This window comes from Cannabis sativa, chromosome 8 (genome assembly GCF_029168945.1).
Source record: "Cannabis sativa cultivar Pink pepper isolate KNU-18-1 chromosome 8, ASM2916894v1, whole genome shotgun sequence".
Classification (NCBI taxonomy): Eukaryota; Viridiplantae; Streptophyta; class Magnoliopsida; order Rosales; family Cannabaceae; genus Cannabis; species Cannabis sativa.
In genome coordinates this window covers 50,652,325-50,672,340 of record NC_083608.1, presented here as the reverse complement: position 1 = coordinate 50,672,340, position 20,016 = coordinate 50,652,325, and positions in this window count along the sequence as shown.

Here is a 20,016-nt window from a genome sequence, read left to right as displayed (position 1 = left end):
TCTTTTGAGAAAGATGGAACGATTCACCATAACCATTAATGCAAAAACTTGGTTATATGGAACAATGGAATGGACACGGAATTATGGAGGATTGATCAGAATGTGCTAAAGTATGCACTGTAATGGCTTTCATTGTCCGAATGGACATGCAAGGTTCTCTAAGAATTTGCTAGCCCTACTAGCTGGTGGAAGAAACCTATCCTTAAACCCACTGGTTTTGGATATAAAAATCGTTTAGGTGTTGATAGTTGTTGAGCACAACATAAGGTGTTCATGCTCACCTTAAGAAAGCATGGATGATTGATCACAATATGCGAAAGTACTAAATTGATCAGCTACGAGATCGCCATGACCATTGATGCAACAACTTGATTATATGGAACAATGGAATGAACACGGAAGTATGGAGGATGGATCAAAATACGCAAAAGTATGCACTGTATGGGCTAATGGACATGGAAGGTTCTCTAAGAATTCGTTGGCCCTACTAGCTAGTAGAAGAAACCTATCCTTAACACCCACTGGTTTTGGATATAAAAATTATTTAGATGTTGATAGTTGTTCAGCGCGACATACGGTGTTCATGCTCACCTTAACAAAGCATGGATGATTGATCACAATATGCGAAAGTACTAGATTGATCTGCTACGAGATCACTATATCCATTGTGGCCACAACTTGGAATGGACACGGAAGTATGGAGTATTGTTCAGAATACGCAAAAGTATGCACTGTAGGGGCTTTCAATGTCCGAATGGACATGTAAGATTTTTTAAGAATTCGCTGGCCCTACTACCTAGTGGAAGGAATCTATCCTTAACACCCACTTGTTTTGGATTTAAAAATTTTTTAGGTGTTGACAGTTGTCGAGCGCAACATAAGGTGTTCATGCTCACCTTAACAAAGCATGGATGTTGAATTCGAAAAAAGGCAAGAAAACATCAAGTCGTGGAGTAAGTCGACTTTCGGTAACAATCAGATGATAAAAAGTTCTTTGGAAAGAAGGCTGGTCGAATTGGATAAATTGGAAGGAAGTGTTGGCGGGAATCAAACTTTAATGGAGGAAAGAAGAAAGACAAAAAAGGAATGGCAAAATTTAGCTTTTGCTGAAGAAAGAAGTGCATGGTTGAAAGCTAAATGCTAGTACGCCAAAGAGGGTGATGCTAACTCGAGATTTTTTCATGACATGTTGAATTCGAGAAAGGCAAGAAACACAATTTCATGAATTGAAAGGGAGGATGGATCGTTTATCGATGAAGAAGAAGATGTGGTTGAAGAGATTTTTTTAAGAGATTATACACTTCTGAGAAGACAAGAGGGAGAAGTATTGAAGGAATTGAGTGGTTAAAAATTTTGGATTTCTTAGAGGGACAACTACAAAAGCCTTTTGAAGAAGATGAAGTTAAAAGTACGATCTTTAGTTGTGAAGGTAGTAAGGCTCTAGGTCCTAATGGTTTTAGTATTACAGTCCTTTAAACTAGCTGGGAAGTTATTAAAGAGGATTTGACGGATGTCTTCAAATCTTTTGAGAAAGATGGAACGATTCACCATAACCATTAATGCAAAAACTTGGTTATATGGAACAATGGAATGGACACGGAATTATGGAGGATTGATCAGAATGTGCTAAAGTATGCACTGTAATGGCTTTCATTGTCCGAATGGACATGCAAGGTTCTCTAAGAATTCGCTAGCCCTACTAGTTGGTGGAAGAAACCTATCCTTAAAACCCACTGGTTTTGGATATAAAAATCGTTTAGGTGTTGATAGTTGTTGAGCACAACATAAGGTGTTCATGCTCACCTTAAGAAAGCATGGATGATTTATCACAATATGCGAAAGTACTAAATTGATCAGCTACGAGATCGCCATGACCATTGATGCAACAACTTGATTATATGGAACAATGGAATGAACACGGAAGTATGGAGGATGGATCAAAATACGCAAAAGTATGCACTGTATGGGCTAATGGACATGGAAGGTTCTCTAAGAATTCGCTGGCCCTACTAGCTAGTAGAAGAAACCTATCCTTAACACCCACTGGTTTTGGATATAAAAATTATTTAGATGTTGATAGTTTTTCAGCGCGACATACGGTGTTCATGCTCACCTTAACAAAGCATGGATGTTGAATTCGAGAAAGGCAAGAAAACATCAAGTCGTTGAGTAAGTCGACTTTCGGTAACAATCAGATAATAAAAAGTTCTTTGGAAAGAAGGCTGGTTGAATTGGATAAATTGGAAGGAAGTGTTGGCGAGAATCAAACTTTAATGGAGGAAAGAAGAAAGACAAAAAAGGAATGGCAAAATTTAGCTTTTGCTGAAGAAAGAAGTGCGTGGTTGAAAGCTAAATGCTAGTAGGCCAAAGAGGGTGATGCTAACTCGAGATTTTTTCTTGACATGTTGAATTCGAGAAAGGCAAGAAACACAATTTAATGATTCGAAAGGGAGGATGGATCGTTTATCGACGAAGAAGAAGATGTGGTTGAAGAGATTTTTTTAAGAGATTATACACTTCTAAAAAGACAAGAGGGAGAAGTATTGAAGGAATTGAGTGGTTAAAAATTTTGGATTTCTTGAAGGGACAACTAGAAAGGCCTTTTGAAGAAGATGAAGTTAAAAGTACGATCTTTATTTGTGAAGGTAGTAAGGCTCTAGGTCTTGATGGTTTTAGTATTACAGTCTTCCAAACTAGCTGGGAAGTTATTAAAGAAGATTTGACGGATGTCTTCAAATCTTTTGAGAAAGATGGAAGGATTCAGCATAACCATTGATGCAACAACTTGGTTAAATGGAACAATGGAATGGACACGGAAGTATGGAGGATTGATCAGAATATGCAAAAGTATGCACTGTAATGACTTTCATTGTCCGAATGGACATGAAAGGTTCTTTAAGAATTCGCTAGCCCTACTAGCTGGTGGAAGAAACCTATCCTTAAAACCCACTGGTTTTGGATATATAAATCGTTTAGGTGTTGATAGTTGTTCACCACAACATAAGGTGTTTATGCTCACCTTAACAAAGCATGGAAGGTTTTCTAAGAATTTACTGGCCCTACTACCTAGTGGAAGGAATCTATCCTTAACACCCACTGGTTTTGAATATAAAAATTGTTTAGGTGTTGACAGTTGTCGGACGCAACATAAGGTGTTCATGCTCACCTTAACAAAGCATGGATGTTGAATTCGAGAAAGGCAAGAAAACATCAAGTCGTGGAGTAAGTCGACTTTCGGTAACAATCAGATAATAAAAAGTTCTTTAGAAAGAAGGCTGGTCGAATTAGATAAATTGGAAGGAAGTGTTGGCGGGAATCAAACTTTAATGGAGGAAAGAAGAAAGACAAAAAAGGAATGGCAAAATTTAGCTTTTGCTGAAGAAAGAAGTGCATGAATGAAAGCTAAATGCTAGAAGGCCAAAGAGGGTGATGCTATCTCGAGATTTTTTCATGACATGTTGACTGCGAGAAAGGCAAGAAACACAATTTCATGAATTGAAAGGGAGGATGGATCGTTTATCGATGAAGAAGAAGATGTGGTTGAAGAGATTATACACTTCTGAGAAGACAAGAGGGAGAAGTATTGAAGGAATTGAGTGGTTAAAAATTTTGGATTTCTTGGAGGGACAGCTAGAAAGGCTTTTTGAAGAAGATGAAGTTAAAAGTACGATCTTTAGTTGTGAAGGTAGTAAGGCTCTAGGTCCTGATGGTTTTAGTATTACAGTCTTTCAAACTAGCTGGCAAGTTATTAAAGAGGATTTGACGGATGTCTTCAAATCTTTTGAGAAAGATGGAAGGATTCACCATAACCATTGATGCAACAACTTGGTTATATGGAACAATGGAATGGACACGGAAGTATGGAGGATTGATCAGAATATGCAAAAGTATGCATTGTAATGGCTTTCATTGTCCGAATGGACATGCAAGGTTCTCTAAGACTTCGCTAGCCCTACTAGCTGGTGGAAGAAACCTATCCTTAAAACCCACTGGTTTTGGATATGTAAATCGTTTAAGTGTTGATAGTTGTTGAGCACAACATGAGGTGTTCATGCTCACCTTAAGAAAGCATGGATCATTGATCACAATATGCGAAAGTACTAGATTGATCTGCTACGAGATCACCATATCCATTGACGCAACAACTTGGTTATATGGAATAATGGAATGGACACGAAATTGTGGAGGATGGATCAAAATACGCAAAAGTATGCACTGTATGGGATTTCAATGTCCGAATGGACAAGGAAGGTTCTCTAAGAATTCGCTGGCCCTACTAGCTAGTAGAAGAAACCTATCCTTAACACCCACTCATTTTGGATATAAAAATTGTTTAGGTGATGATAGTTGTTCAGCGAGACATATGGTGTTCATGCTCACCTTAACAAAGTATGGATGATTGATCACATTATGCGAAAGTACTAGATTGATCGGCTACGAGATCACCATATCCATTGACGCAACAACTTGGTTATATAGAACAATGGAATGGACACAGAAGTATGGAGGATTGTTCAGAATACGCAAAAGTATGCACTGTAGGGGCTTTCATTGTCTGAATGGACATGGAAGGTTTTCTAAGAATTCGCTGGCCCTACTACCTAGTGGAAGAAATATATCCTTAACACCCACTGGTTTTGGATATAAAAATGGTTTAGGTGTTGACAGTTGTCGAGCGCAACATAAGGTGTTCATGCTCACCTTAACAAAGCATGGATGTTGAATTCGAGAAAGGCAAGAAAACATCAAGTCGTTGAGTAAGTCGACTTTCGGTAACAATCAGATAATAAAAAGTTCTTTGGAAAGAAGGCTGGTTGAATTGGATAAATTGGAAGGAAGTGTTGGCGAGAATCAAACTTTAATGGAGGAAAGAAGAAAGACAAAAAAGGAATGGCAAAATTTAGCTTTTGCTGAAGAAAGAAGTGCGTGGTTGAAAGCTAAATGCTAGTAGGCCAAAGAGGGTGATGCTAACTCGAGATTTTTTCTTGACATGTTGAATTCGAGAAAGGCAAGAAACACAATTTAATGATTCGAAAGGGAGGATGGATCGTTTATCGACGAAGAAGAAGATGTGGTTGAAGAGATTTTTTTAAGAGATTATACACTTCTAAGAAGACAAGAGGGAGAAGTATTGAAGGAATTGAGTGGTTAAAAATTTTGGATTTCTTGAAGGGACAACTAGAAAGGCCTTTTGAAGAAGATGAAGTTAAAAGTACGATCTTTAGTTCTGAAGGTAGTAAGGCTCTAGGTCTTGATGGTTTTAGTATTACAGTCTTCCAAACTAGCTGGGAAGTTATTAAAGAGGATTTGACGGATGTCTTCAAATCTTTTGAGAAAGATGGAAGGATTCACCATAACCATTGATGCAACAACTTGGTTATATGGAACAATGGAATGGACACGGAAGTATGGAGGATTGATCAGAATATGCAAAAGTATGCACTGTAATGACTTTCATTGTCCGAATGGACATGAAAGGTTCTTTAAGAATTCGCTAGCCCTACTAGCTGGTGGAGGAAACCTATCCTTAAAACCCACTGGTTTTGGATATATAAATCGTTTAGGTGTTGATAGTTGTTCACCACAACATAAGGTGTTTATGCTCACCTTAACAAAACATGGATGATTGATCACAATATGCGAAAGTTCTAGATTGATCGGCTACGAGATCGCCATGACCATTGATGCAACAACTTGGTTATATGGAACAATGGAATGGACACGGAAGGATGGAGGATGGATCAAAATACGCAAAAGTATGCACTGTATGGGATCAAAAGTTTCTCTAAGAATTTGTTGGCCGTACTAGCTAGTAGAAGAAACCTATCCTTAACACCCACTGGTTTTGGATATAAAAATTGTTTAGGTGTTGATAGTTGTTCAGCGCGACATACGGTGTTCATGCTCACCTTAACAAAGTATGGATGATTGATCACAATATGCGAAAGTACTAGATTGATCGGCTACGAGATCACCATATCCATTGACGCAACAACTTGGTTATATGGAACAATGGAATGGACACGGAAGTATGGAGGATTGTTCAGAGTACGCAAAAGTATGCACTGTAGGGGCTTTCATTGTCTGAATGGACATGGAAGGTTTTCTAAGAATTTACTGGCCCTACTACCTAGTGGAAGGAATCTATCCTTAACACCCACTGGTTTTGAATATAAAAATTGTTTAGGTGTTGACAGTTGTCGGACGCAACATAAGGTGTTCATGCTCACCTTAACAAAGCATGGATGTTGAATTCGAGAAAGGCAAGAAAACATCAAGTCGTGGAGTAAGTCGACTTTCGGTAACAATCAGATAATAAAAAGTTCTTTAGAAAGAAGGCTGGTCGAATTAGATAAATTGGAAGGAAGTGTTGGCGGGAATCAAACTTTAATGGAGGAAAGAAGAAAGACAAAAAAGGAATGGCAAAATTTAGCTTTTGCTGAAGAAAGAAGTGCATGGTTGAAAGCTAAATGCTAGTACGCCAAAGAGGGTGATGCTATCTCGAGATTTTTTCATGACATGTTGACTGCGAGAAAGGCAAGAAACACAATTTCATGAATTGAAAGGGAGGATGGATCGTTTATCGATGAAGAAGAAGATGTGGTTGAAGAGATTTTTTTAAGAGATTATACACTTCTGAGAAGACAAGAGGGAGAAGTATTGAAGGAATTGAGTGGTTAAAAATTTTGGATTTCTTAGAGGGACAACTAGAAAAGCCTTTTGAAGAAGATGAAGTTAAAAGTACGATCTTTAGTTGTGAAGGTAGTAAGGCTCTAGGTCCTGATGGTTTTAGTATTACAGTCTTTCAAACTAGCTGGGAAGTTATTAAAGAGGATTTGACGGATGTCTTCAAATCTTTTGAGAAAGATGGAACGATTCACCATAACCATTAATGCAAAAACTTGGTTATATGGAACAATGGAATGAACACGGAATTATGGAGGATTGATCAGAATGTGCTAAAGTATGCACTGTAATGGCTTTCATTGTCCGAATGGACATGAAAGGTTCTCTAAGAATTCGCTAGCCCTACTAGCTGGTGAAAGAAACCTATCCTTAAACCCACTGGTTTTGGATATAAAAATCGTTTAGGTGTTGATAGTTGTTGAGCACAACATAAGGTGTTCATGCTCACCTTAAGAAAGCATGGATGATTGGTCACAATATGCGAAAGTACTAAATTAATCAGCTACGAGATCGCCATGACCATTGATGCAACAACTTGATTATATGGAACAATGGAATGAACACGGAAGTATGGAGGATGGATCAAAATACGCAAAAGTATGCACTGTATGGGCTTTCATTGTCTGAATGGACATGGAAGGTTTTCTAAGAATTTACTGGCCCTACTACCTAGTGGAAGGAATCTATCCTTAACACCCACTGCTTTTGGATATAAAAATTGTTTAGGTGTTGACAGTTGTCGAGCGCAACATAAGGTGTTCATGCTCACCTTAACAAAGCATGGATGTTGAATTCGAGAAAGGCAAGAAAACATCAAGTCGTGGAGTAAGTCGACTTTCGGTAACAATCAGATAATAAAAAGTTCTTTGGAAAGAAGGCTGGTCGAATTGGATATATTGGAAGGAAGTGTTGGCGAGAATCAAACTTTAATGGAGGAAAGAAGAAAGACAAAAAAGGAATGGAAAAATTTAGCTTTTGCTAAAGAAAGAAGTGCATGGTTGAAAGCTAAATGCTAGTACGCCAAAGAGGGTGATGCTAACTCGAGATTTTTTCATGACATGTTGAATTTGAGAAAGGCAAGAAACACAATTTCAGGAATTGAAAGGGAGGATGAATCGTTTATCGATGAAGAAGAAGATGTGGTTGAAGAGATTTTTTTAAGAGATTATACACTTCTGAGAAGACAAGAGGGAGAAGTATTGAAGGAATTGAGTGGTTAAAAATTTTGGATTTCTTAGAGGGACAACTAGAAAAGCCTTTTGAAGAAGATGAAGTTAAAAGTACGATCTTTAGTTGTGAAGGTAGTAAGGCTCTAGGTCCTGATGGTTTTAGTATTACAGTCTTTCAAACTAGCTGGGAAGTTATTAAAGAGGATTTGACGGATGTCTTCAAATCTTTTGAGAAAGATAGAACGATTCACCATAACCATTAATGCAAAAACTTGGTTATATGGAACAATTGAATGGACACGGAATTATGGAGGATTGATCAGAATGTGCTAAAGTATGCACTGTAATGGCTTTCATTGTCCGAATGGACATGCAAGGTTCTCTAAGAATTCGCTAGCCCTACTAGCTGGTGGAAGAAACCTATCCTTAAACCCACTGGTTTTAGATATAAAAATCGTTTAGGTGTTGATAGTTGTTGAGCACAACATAAGGTGTTCATGCTCACCTTAAGAAAGCATGGATGATTGGTCACAATATGCGAAAGTACTAAATTGATCAGCTACGAGATCGCCATGACCATTGATGCAACAACTTGATTATATGGAACAATGGAATGAACACGGAAATATGGAGGATGGATCAAAATACGCAAAAGTATGCACTTTATGGGCTTTCATTGTCTGAATGGACATGGAAGGTTTTCTAAGAATTTACTGGCCCTACTACCTAGGGGAAGGAATCTATCCTTAACACCCACTGCTTTTGGATATAAAAATTGTTTAGGGGTTGACAGTTGTCGAGCGCAACATAAGGTGTTCATGCTCACCTTAACAAAGCATGGATGTTGAATTCGAGGAAGGCAAGAAAACATCAAGTCGTGGAGTAAGTCGACTTTCGGTAACAATCAGATAATAAAAAGTTCTTTGGAAAGAAGGCTGGTCGAATTGGATAAATTGGAAGGAAGTGTTGGCGAGAATCAAACTTTAATGGAGGACAGAAGAAAGACAAAAAAGGAATGGCAAAATTTAGCTTTTGCTGAAGAAAGAAGTGCATGGTTGAAAGCTAAATGCTAGTAGGCCAAAGAGGGTGATGCTAACTCGAGATTTTTTCTTGACATGTTGAATTCGAGAAAGGCAAGAAAAAAAAATTTAATGATTCGAAAGGGAGGATGGATCTTTTATCGACGAAGAAGAAGATGTGGTTGAAGAGATTTTTTTAAGAGATTATACACTTCTGAGAAGACAAGAGGGAGAAGTACTGAAGGAATTGAGTGGTTAAAAATTTTGGATTTCTTGGAAGGACAACTAGAAAGGCCTTTTGAAGAAGATGAAGTTAAAAGTACGATCTTTAGTTGTGAAGGTAGCAAGGCTCTAGGTCCTGATGGTTTTAGTATTACAGTCTTTCAAACTACCTGGGAAGTTATTAAAGGGGATTTGACGGATGTCTTAAATCTTTTGTGAAAGGTGGAACGATTCACCATAACCATTGATGCAACAACTTGGTTATATGGACAATGGAATGGACACGGAATTATGGAAGATTGATCAGAATATGCAAAAGTATGCATTGTAATGGCTTTCATTGTCCGAATGGACATGCAAGGTTCTCTAAGAATTCGCTAGCCCTACTAGCTGGTGGAAGAAACCTATCCTTAAAACCCACTGATTTTGGATATAAAAATCGTTTAGGTGTTGATAGTTGTTGAGCACAAAATAAGGTGTTCATGCTCACCTTAACAAAGCATGATTATTGATCACAATATGCGAAAGTACTAGATTGATCGGCTACGAGATCGCCATGACTATTGATGCAACAACTTGGTTATATGGAACAATGGAATGGACACTGAAGTATGGAGGGTGGATCAAAATACGCAAAAGTATGCACTGTATGGGCTTTCAATGTCCGAATAGACATGGAAGGTTTTCTAAGAATTCGCTGGCCCTACTAGCTAGTAGAAGAAACCTATCCTTAACACTCACTGGTTTTGGATATAAAAATTATTTAGGTGTTGATAGTTGTTCGGCGCGACATACGTTGTTCATGCTCACCTTAACAAAGCATGGATGTTGAATTCGAGAAAGGCAAGAAAACATCAAGTCGTGGAGTAAGTCGACTTTCGGTAACAATCAGATCATAAAAAGTTCTTTGGAAAGAAGGCTGGTCGAATTCGATAAATTGGAAGGAAGTGTTGGCGGTAATCAAACTTTAATGGAGGAAAGAAGAAAGACAAAAAAGGAATGACAAAATTTAGCTTCTGTTGAAGAAAGAAGTGCATGGTTGAAAGTTAAATGCAAGTGGGCCAAAGAGGGTGATGCTAACTCGAGATTTTTTCATGACGTGTTGAATGCGAGAAAGACAAAAAACACAATTTCATGAATTGAAAGGGAGGATGGATCGTTTATCGATGATGTAGAAGATGTGGTTGAAGAGATTTTTTTAAGAGATTATACACTTCTGAGAAGACAAGAGGGAGAAGTATTGAAGGAATTGAGTGGTTAAAAATTTTGGATTTCTTGGAGGGACAACTAGAAAGGCCTTTTGAAGAAGATGAAGTTAAAAGTACGATCTTTCGTTGTGAAGGTGGTAAGGCTCTAGGTCCCGATGGTTTTAGTATTACAGTCTTTCAAACTAGTTGGGAAGTTATTAAAGAGGATTTGATGGATGTCTTCAAATCTTTTGAGAAAGATGGAACGATTCACCATAACCATTGATGCAACAACTTGGTTATATGGAACATTGGAATCGACACGGAAGTATGGAGAATTGATCAGAACATGCAAAAGTATGCACTGTAATGGCTTTCATTGTCCGAATGGACATGGAAGGTTATCTAAGAATTCGCTAGCCCTACTAGCTGGTGGAAGACACCTATCCTTAAAACCCACTGGTTTTGGATATAAAAATCGTTTAGGTGTTGATAATTGTTGAGCACAACATAAGGTGTTCATGCTCACCTTAACAAAGCATGGATGATTGATCACAATATGCGAGAGTGCTAGATTGATCGGCTACGAGATCACCATAACCATTTATGCAACAACTTGGTAATATGGAACAATGGAATTGCCACGGAAGTATGGAGGATGGATCAAAATACGTAAAAGTATGCACTGTATCGGCTTTCAATGTCCGAATGGACATGGAATGTTCTGTAAGAATTCGCTGGCCCTACTAGCTAGTAGAAGAAACCTATCCTTAATACCCACTGGTTTTGGATATAAAAATTTTTTAGGTGTTGATAGTTGTTCAACGCGACATACGGTGTTCATGCTGACCTTAACAAAGCATGGATGATTGATCACAATATGCGAAAGTACTAGATTGATCTGCTACGAGATCAGCATACCTATTGATGCAGCAACTTGGTTATATGGAACATTGGAATGAACATGAAAGTTTGGAGTATTGATCAGAATATGCAAAAGTCTGGACTGTATTGTCCGAATGCACATGGAAGGTTCTCTAAGAATTCGATGGCCCTACTAGGTAGTGGAAGAAACCTATCCTTAACACGCATTGGTTTTGGATATAAAAATCGTTTAGGTGTTGATAGTTGTTTAGCGCAACATAAGGTGTTCATGCTCACCTTAACAAAGCATGAATGATTAATCACAATATGCGAAAGTACTAGATTGATTCGCTACGAGATCACCATAACTATTGATGCAACAACTTGGTTATATGGAACAATGGAATGGATGCGGAAGTTTGGAGGATTGATCAGAATATGTAAAAGTATGCTCTGTAGGGGTTTTCATTGTCCGAATGGACATGGAAGGTTCTCTAAGAATTCGCTGGCCCTACTAGCTAGTGGAAGAAACCCATACTTAACACTCACTAGTTTTGGATATAAAAATCGTTTAGGTGTTTATAGTTTTTGAGTACAACATAAGGTGTTCGTGCTCACTTTCACAAAGCATGGATGATTGATCACAATATGCGAGAGTACTAGATTGATCGACTACGAGATCACCATAACCATTGATGTAACAACTTCGTTATATGGAACAATCGAATGGACACGGAAGTATGGACGATTTATCAAAATATGGAAAATTGTGCACTGTGGGGGCTTTCATTGTACGAATAGACATGGAAGGTTCTCTAAAAATTTGCTTGCCCTACTAGCTAGTGGAAGAAACCTATCCTTAACAGCCACTTGTTTTGGATATAAAAATCGTTTAGGTGTTGATAGTTGTTGGGCATAACATAAGGTGTTCATGCTCACCTTAACAAAGCATGGATGATTGATCACAATATGCGAGAGTACTAGATTGATCGGCTACGAGATCACCATAACCATTGATGTAACAACTTGGTTATATGGAACAATGGAATGGACATAGACGTAGGGAGGATTGATCAGAATGTGCAAAAGTATGCACTGTAGGGGCTTTCATTGTCCGAATGGACATGGAAGGTTCTCTAAGAATTCGCTAGCCCTTCTAGCTAATGCAAGAAACCTATCCTTAACACCCACTGGTTTTCCATATAAAAATCGTTGAAGTATTGATAGTTGTGAGCCCAACATAAGGTGTTCATGCTCACCTTAACAAAGCATGGATGATTGATCACAATATGCGAGAGTACTAGATTGATCGGCTAGGAGATCACCATAACCATTAATGCAACAACTTGGTTATATGGAACTATGGAATGGACACAGAAGTATGGAGGATTGATCAGAATATGCAAAAGTATGCACTGTAGGGGCTTTCGTTGTCCGAATGGACATGGAAGGTTCTCTAAGAATTCGCTGGCCCTACTAGCTAGTGGAAGAAACCTATCCTTAACACCAACTAGTTTTGGATATAAAAATCGTTTAGGTGTTGATATTTGTTGAGCACAACATAAGGTGTTCATGCTCACCTTAACAAAGCATGGATGATTGATCACAATATGCGAGAGTGCTAGATTGATCGGCTACGAGATCGTCATGACCATTGATGCAGCAACTTGGTTATATGGAACAATGGAATGGACATGGATGTATGGAGGATTGATTAGAATTTGCAAAAGTACGCACTGTAGGGACTTTCATTGTCCGAATGGACATGGAAGGTTCTCTAAGAATTCGCTGGCCCTACTAGCTAGTGGGAGAAACCTATCCTTAACACCCACTGGTTTTGGATTAAAAAATCGTTTAGGTGTGGATAGTTGTTGAGCACAACATAAGGTGTTCATGCTTACCTTAACAAAGCATGGATGATTGATCACAATATGCGAGAATACTAGATTGATCGGCTACGAGATTACCATAACCATTGATGCAACAACTTGGTTATATGGAACATTGGAATGGACACGTAAGTATGGAGGATTGATCAGAATATGCAATAGTATGCACTGTAGGAGCTTTCATTATCCGATTGGACATGGAAGGTTCTTTATGAATTCGCTGGCCCTACTAGCTAGTGGAAAAAACCTATCCTTAACACCCACTGGTTTTGGATATAAAATTCGTTTAGGTGTTGATAGTTGTTGAGCACAACATAAGGTGTTCATGCTCACCTTAATAAAGCATGGATGAATTATCACAATATGCGAAAGTACTAGATTGATCGGCTACGAGATCACCATAACCATTGATGCAACAACTTGGTTATATGGAACAATGGAAGAAGTTTAGCAGAACATGGAGCAGCTTGGAAAGAAAGGGATTGTTCGTAGTTCGTAAAATAAACAAAATGACAACAATTATTATACCTGAATAAAGAGATTCAAAGGGATGGAAGAGTTTTGTTAACTGTTTGTTTGGATTAGTGGATTAAAAATTACAATGCGAAAATCAGGGTGAAAAAGGAAGGGGGATTCACAAACTTGGTGAAAAAATCATTGAAACCTCGAAAGGAAAAAAAAAGGATTGCTATTAAAGTTATCAGGGGGAAGAAATGTCAGTAAGTTGCTCAGACAGTGATGATATGGAACAGTCGGGAGGGGTCGAAGAGAAAGAAGTCAGTGAAGAAATGAAAGATATTCTATGTGAAATAAAAGTTTTTTGGCATGAGGATAACATCATGGTGAATCGAGGGGATGAATTGTGGCATGAAGAAAGAGGAAAAGAACGTGTTAGTGAAGCAGAATAGCAACATAAACTTCCTATAAAGGTAGATAGCAGAAATGATGGAGTTGATAAAGGGGAATCTAAATTGAGCAAGTCCTCTTGGCATAATAGTGGCAACTTTGACAAACATGGGAATGACAATAGTATCTAATGAGGAAGCAGAGGTAGTGGAGGAGGGTAATGAGAAGGAAGTGAAAAAGAAAAGCAGGAAATTAAAAATTTGAATTTTAACATAAACTATGATAAAAGTCAGAAGAAGTCCAGGGTTCCAAAAAAAGATTACAATGAAGATTCTTACATGGATATTAGGGGCAGTGGGGATAGAGAGAAACGAAGAGCTGGATTTAATTATTTTACAAGTAAAAAGAGAAGTAGTGGACAGAAGCTTTATTGGGAGTATTTGGAGGTCTCGTTTCAAAGCTTGGATTCTTATCCCAGCTATAAGGAGCTCGGGTGGTACTTTGATAGTGTGGGACACTAGAAGCATCATGATTTTAGACTCGATGGTAGGTGATTTTTCGATTTCAACTTTGATTCAAGTTGATGGCAAAGACCCTTGGTGGTTTTGAAGGATCTATGGGCTTGTTCTTATAAGATTAGAGCTAATTTTTGGAATGAATTGGCGGGATTGAGTTCAATATGTGGCGAATCATGGTGTTAGGGGGGGGGGGGGGGGGGGATTTTAATGTGGTCAGAAGAGTTGAAGAAAAAATGAATAGTACCTCTAGTATTAAAAGTATGAGATTGTTTGATGAGTTAGTTCAAGAGTTGAGGCATATGAATGCAAAAGTAAACAACGAAAGGTTCACTTGGTTGAACTTCAGATCGGTACCCATTTGGAGCAGATTGGATCGATTCTTATTCAGTAATAAATGGAAGATAATGTTTCTTTTTGTCAGACAAGAAATGATGGTGAGATTAGTCTCTGATCACAGCCCAATAATCCTGGACTCCAATATACCTAAATGGGGCCCCGCGCCTTTTCAGTTTGATAACCAGTGGTTGGATCACAACTCCTCCAATTTTTTTGAGGTTTGGTGGAAAAATGCAGTGGCGTTGGGATGGTCGAGAACGATGAGTAAGGTATACCTAAATTTGGTGATTCTACAAGTGTTAAAAAAGTCGACAATAGATAGAAACTTTATTGGAAGCATTTGGAGATCCCTCTTCAAAGCTTGGACTCTAATTCCAGCTATCGGTATCTTAGGAGAGGCATTGATAATTTGGGATACTAGAAGCATCACTGTGATTGACTCCTTGGTTGGGGATTTCTCGATCTCGCTTCTAATAGAGGTATAAGGCTGTAGCCCGTGGTGGTTTTTCGAGGTTTAGGGTCCATGTTCGCACAAACTAAGGCTTGTTTTTGGGACAAACTGGCTGGTATAAGTACGATTTGTGGAGGTTCATGGTGTCTACGAGAGGATTTTAATGTCGTTAGAAAGGTACAAGAATAATTAAATAGTGCCTCTTACACTAAGATTATGAAAATGTTTGATCAGTTGATTAGAGAATTGAAACTGGTAGATCCAAAATTGAACAGTGGCAGCTTCACATGGTCAAATTTCAGAGAGAAGCCTATTTGTTGTAGGCTAGATAGATTTTTGTTTTCTAATAGCTGGAGCGAGTTGTTTCCCATTTGTGAGACAGGAAATGGTGGTAAGAATTGTTTCGGACCACAGTCCTGCAGTCCTTGACTCAAATTCGTGTAAGTGGGGACCTGGACCATTTTGATTTGATAATATATGGCTGGAGCATAAGATGTTTGCTAAGTGTTTCGGGGCTTGGTGGAGAATTGTTGTTGGGTCTGGATTGGCAGGGACAAAGTTCATGAGCAAGTTGAAAGAAGTAAAAGAAAAAGTGAAGGAATGGATTAAGGTAAATTATGGCAACAACCATGCAATCAAGAGTGCACTGGAAAAAAGACTGCTCACTTTGGATCAGTTGGAAGCAAAAAATGAGTGGAATCCCTCTTTAGTGGAGGAGAGGAAAAAGGTTAAAAACAAGCAAAGACTTACATTCGAAGAGGAAAGAAGTGTGTGGCTGAAATCAAAGTGCAAGTGAGCTAATAAAGGAGATGCAAACTCGAGGTTTTTCCACAATATGTTAAATGCAAGAAAAGCTAAGAACACAATCTCAAAATTGAAAGAGAAGATGGGGCGATTCTGGAAAATGAGGAAGATATAGTGAAAGAAACCATCTCCTTCTTCTCAAAGTTGTACACTTCAGAGAGGAGAAGAGGTAAGTGCATAGAAGGCATCGATTGGCTAGCTATCCCGTTCGAAGAAGATGAAGTCAAGGATGCAAATTTTTAGTTGCTGAAGGCAGCAAGGCTCTAGGGCCGCATGGATTCACTTGGCGTCTTCCGGCCTCAATGGAAAGTTATTAAGGAAGATTTGATGGATATCTTCAGAGCTTTTGAAAAGGAAGGTATCATTCAAGGAAGTATTAATCAGACATTTATTTGTCTGATCCCTAAGAAACTCAATAGTTGCAAAGTCAGAGATTACAGATCAATCAGCTTGGTAACAAGTGTGTATAAGATAATATCAAAGGTGTTTTCTCTTAGATTAAGGGGAGTGCTGGAGGAGATGATCATGGAATCACAATCAACTTTTGTGGAAGGGCGGCAAATCTTGGACTCGGTGCTGATAGCAAACTAGATTGTGGAGGATTATAGAAGCTAAGGCAAGAGTGGTATGGTATTCAAAATTGATTTTTAGAAAGCCTATGATAGGGTGGAGTGGGTTTTTTTAGATATGGTTCTCAGGCAAGAAAGGGTTTGGACGAAGAGCCCATGGAAAAGCTGTGTTCCATCAAAAGTTCAAGTTTTTGGTTGGCTTGTCGCTTTAGACAAAGTGAATGTCCATGACAAGGTGCAAAAAAGGAAGCCTTTCCTTTATATTTCCCCTGGCTGTGTGTCTGCTGCAAAGGCAGCGGAGAAGACGTTGGACATTTGTTTCTGGAATGTAATTTTATTCGGTGCTTATGGAGACATGTGCTAGAGGAGTTTAAATTGGCTTGGGTTATGCCAAGGTCCGTACCACATATGATAGCTTCCAAGTTAACTGGCAGTAAATGCAGAACAAAGCTATGGAAAACAGTTATCTTAGCAACACTTTGGGCTGTGTGGCTGGAAAGAAATGTCAGAATTTTTGAAGAGGATGCTAAATTAGAAGCGGATGTGTGGGAGAAAGTTAAATTTTGGACAGCTACTTGGGTCTTTAGAACCAAACATTTTGAGGATTTGTCTTTTTTAAATTTATGCAGAGAATGGAAAACAATTTTATAAGCTTTGGAGAGTGATTTTGTCTTAGGACTTTTTGTGTGATGTCAATTATAACCATGGTTTTTCTCCGCCATAAGCGAGGCTTTCTAATAAATAACAAGGAGGATCCTGGACAAGTGGATCTCTATTCTTTTTCAATGAAGGGTTTCGAGTTACATGGAGGAAATGGATTAAAGGTTGCATCTCGTCAACGTCCTTCTCAGTTTTCATCAATGGAAGACCAAGGGGGTAATTTATTTGTTATCGGGGCCTCAAACAAGGAGATCCACTATTCCCTTTCCTGTTTTCATTGGTCGTTGATGTCCTTGGGAGAATGATGGAAAAAGCAGTAGCATTAGGTAATTTTTCGGGCTTTGTGGTTGGAAAAGACAAGATACAAGTCAATCATTTTCAATATGCAGACGACACTCTCTTGTTTGTTAACATTGAGGACTCATTGCTGAAAATGGAAAGGTTAGTGGAAGCTTTTTGTGATATTTCTGGCTTGAAAGTAAATCTGAAGAAAATTCAGTTGTTGGGAATATGTATGGATGAGAGGGTTGTGTTACATCACGCATTGCCGATTGGCTGTGAGGCTGGGAGTTAACTATGAAATATCTAGGGATGCCATTGGGTGGATCGCCTAGGAAGTGGTGCTTTTGGGGACCAATCTTAGATAAGTGTGCTACGAGATTAGATGGGTGGAGGTAGGTTGACATTTATTTAGTCTGTGTTATCCTCTCTCCCAATTTATTTCTTATCTTTATTCAAAGCTCCAAAGGGCGTAATAAAATTATTAAAGAAGACGATGAGAGATTTTTTCGGGAAGGTAGCGAGTCTTCAGGTGGAGAACACTTAGTCTCATAGGAATGTATGTAGGAAACGGGAAGAGGAAGGCTTGGGTATTGGAAGTTTGGCATTGAGAAACAAAGCCATGTAGGAAACGTATGTAGGAAACAGGAAGATGGAGGTTTGGGTATTGGAAGTTCGGCATTGAGAAACAAAGCCATGCTCATGAAATGGCTGTGGAGATTCCCTTTGGAACCAAAGGCGTTGTGGCATAAAATAGTGGCGAGTAGGTATGGCTGAAAACCCGTGGGATACAAAAACTTGACCCCAAAGTTCTCCCAAAAGCCTTTGGAAAGACATTTCAGATTTGTATGAATAATATCTTGGGCTGGTGCATTTCAAGGTTGGCATGGGAGACAAAATTCGATTTTGGGAGGATGTGTGGATGGGTGACGCTCCCTTAAGTAGTGAGTTCCTTAATCTAGCAATGATCTCCAGGCAAGAAATGGAAGTATGAGGGAGCATATAGTGGATGAAGGACTGCCAGGTGGTTGGGTTGAAAGCTCTGGTATCTGAATTTTAGGAGGAATTTGTTGGAGGGAGAAGTTCCAAGTATCACTATGCTTATGAAGAAACTGGAGCATGTAAGAGTAATCAATATTGCGGATAATTATCGAGTTTGGAAGCTTGATCTATTGGGGGTTTTCTCTTGCAAGTTAGCTTTTCTGTGGTTTACTTTAAATCCATTTACTGGAGAATTGTTCTGGTCAAGGATCCTTTGGAAGAGTTGTGTTCTGTCAAAGATCAAAGTATTTGGGTGGCTTGTTTCATATGGCAAAGTAAATGTTCATGATAAGCTACAGAAAAGGAAATCACCTTTTCTCTATATCTCACCAGGATGGTGCGTCTGTTGTAAATGCAGTGATGAGGATATGAGACCTCTATTTTTGGAATATGCCTTTGTTAGACAGATATGGTCGAAACTGTTGGTGGAGTTTGAAGTAAGTTGGGCTATGCTAGGATCTATGACGCTAATGATAGTTAGCAAACTGAATGGCAGTAAAAGGAGTACGAAACTGTGGAGAACAACGTTGCTAGCAACTATTTGGCCCGTTTGGTTGGAGAGAAATGCCAAGATCTTCGAAGGGGTTGAAAATGATTCGTTAGTTATTTGGGAGAAAGTGAAGTTTTGGACAGCTACTTGGGTGTTTAAAACTAAATATTTTGAGGATTTGTCCTTTTTAGATTTATGTCAGGAGTGGAAATCCCTTTTGTAGCGGCTTTGTTTTCTTTGTCTCTTATATGCGGTAGGATGTTGTCAGTGCTTCGTTTTTTGCCGCTAGTTTTGTAACCACGGGTTTCCTCTGCCATGAGTGATGGTCTTTTATTCTTTTCGGGTGGGGACTAGTCTAAGACTTTGGCCTCTCTCTCTTTTTCAAAAAAAAAAGATGTTCATGTGAGAATTGTTGTTCTTGATTCGAATCCACCATCGTGGGGACCCTCTCCCTTCTGGTTTGACAACATGTGAGAATGAGTTTGTACTATGGTGGAATAGTGTGTGAGTTCAAGGGTGGTCAGGTTTTAGATTCATGGAGAAACTACGAGAAGTGAAAGGAAAAATAAAAGAACGTAATTAGAAAGAGGTGGGAAGTAAACAACTAAAGAACAATCACTGGATGGGCGACTGTATATGTGAACAGAATGGAGGAACGAGGTGAGTGGGATTCACATTTAGTGGAAGAAAGAAGATGGCTTAAAATAGAATGGAAGCGAATTGCTATTGAAGAAGATGCAAATGAGCAAAAGAAGAAGAGATTAAAAATGTAGTTTTTGAGTGAGATGGGAGAAAGCCCCTTGACCAGATTGATTTTCAATGGCTATGTACCAATCAAATTGGGATGTAGTGAAGAAGAATCAATGGAAGTGTTTAGGAGGTTCTCAGAGGAATTGATCATTGTATGAGGCAATAAAGCCAAGGAATCCTTGTTCCACTTGTACTACTTTCAGTGGATGTTTGCCTTCTAGTACTCTCACTCCAC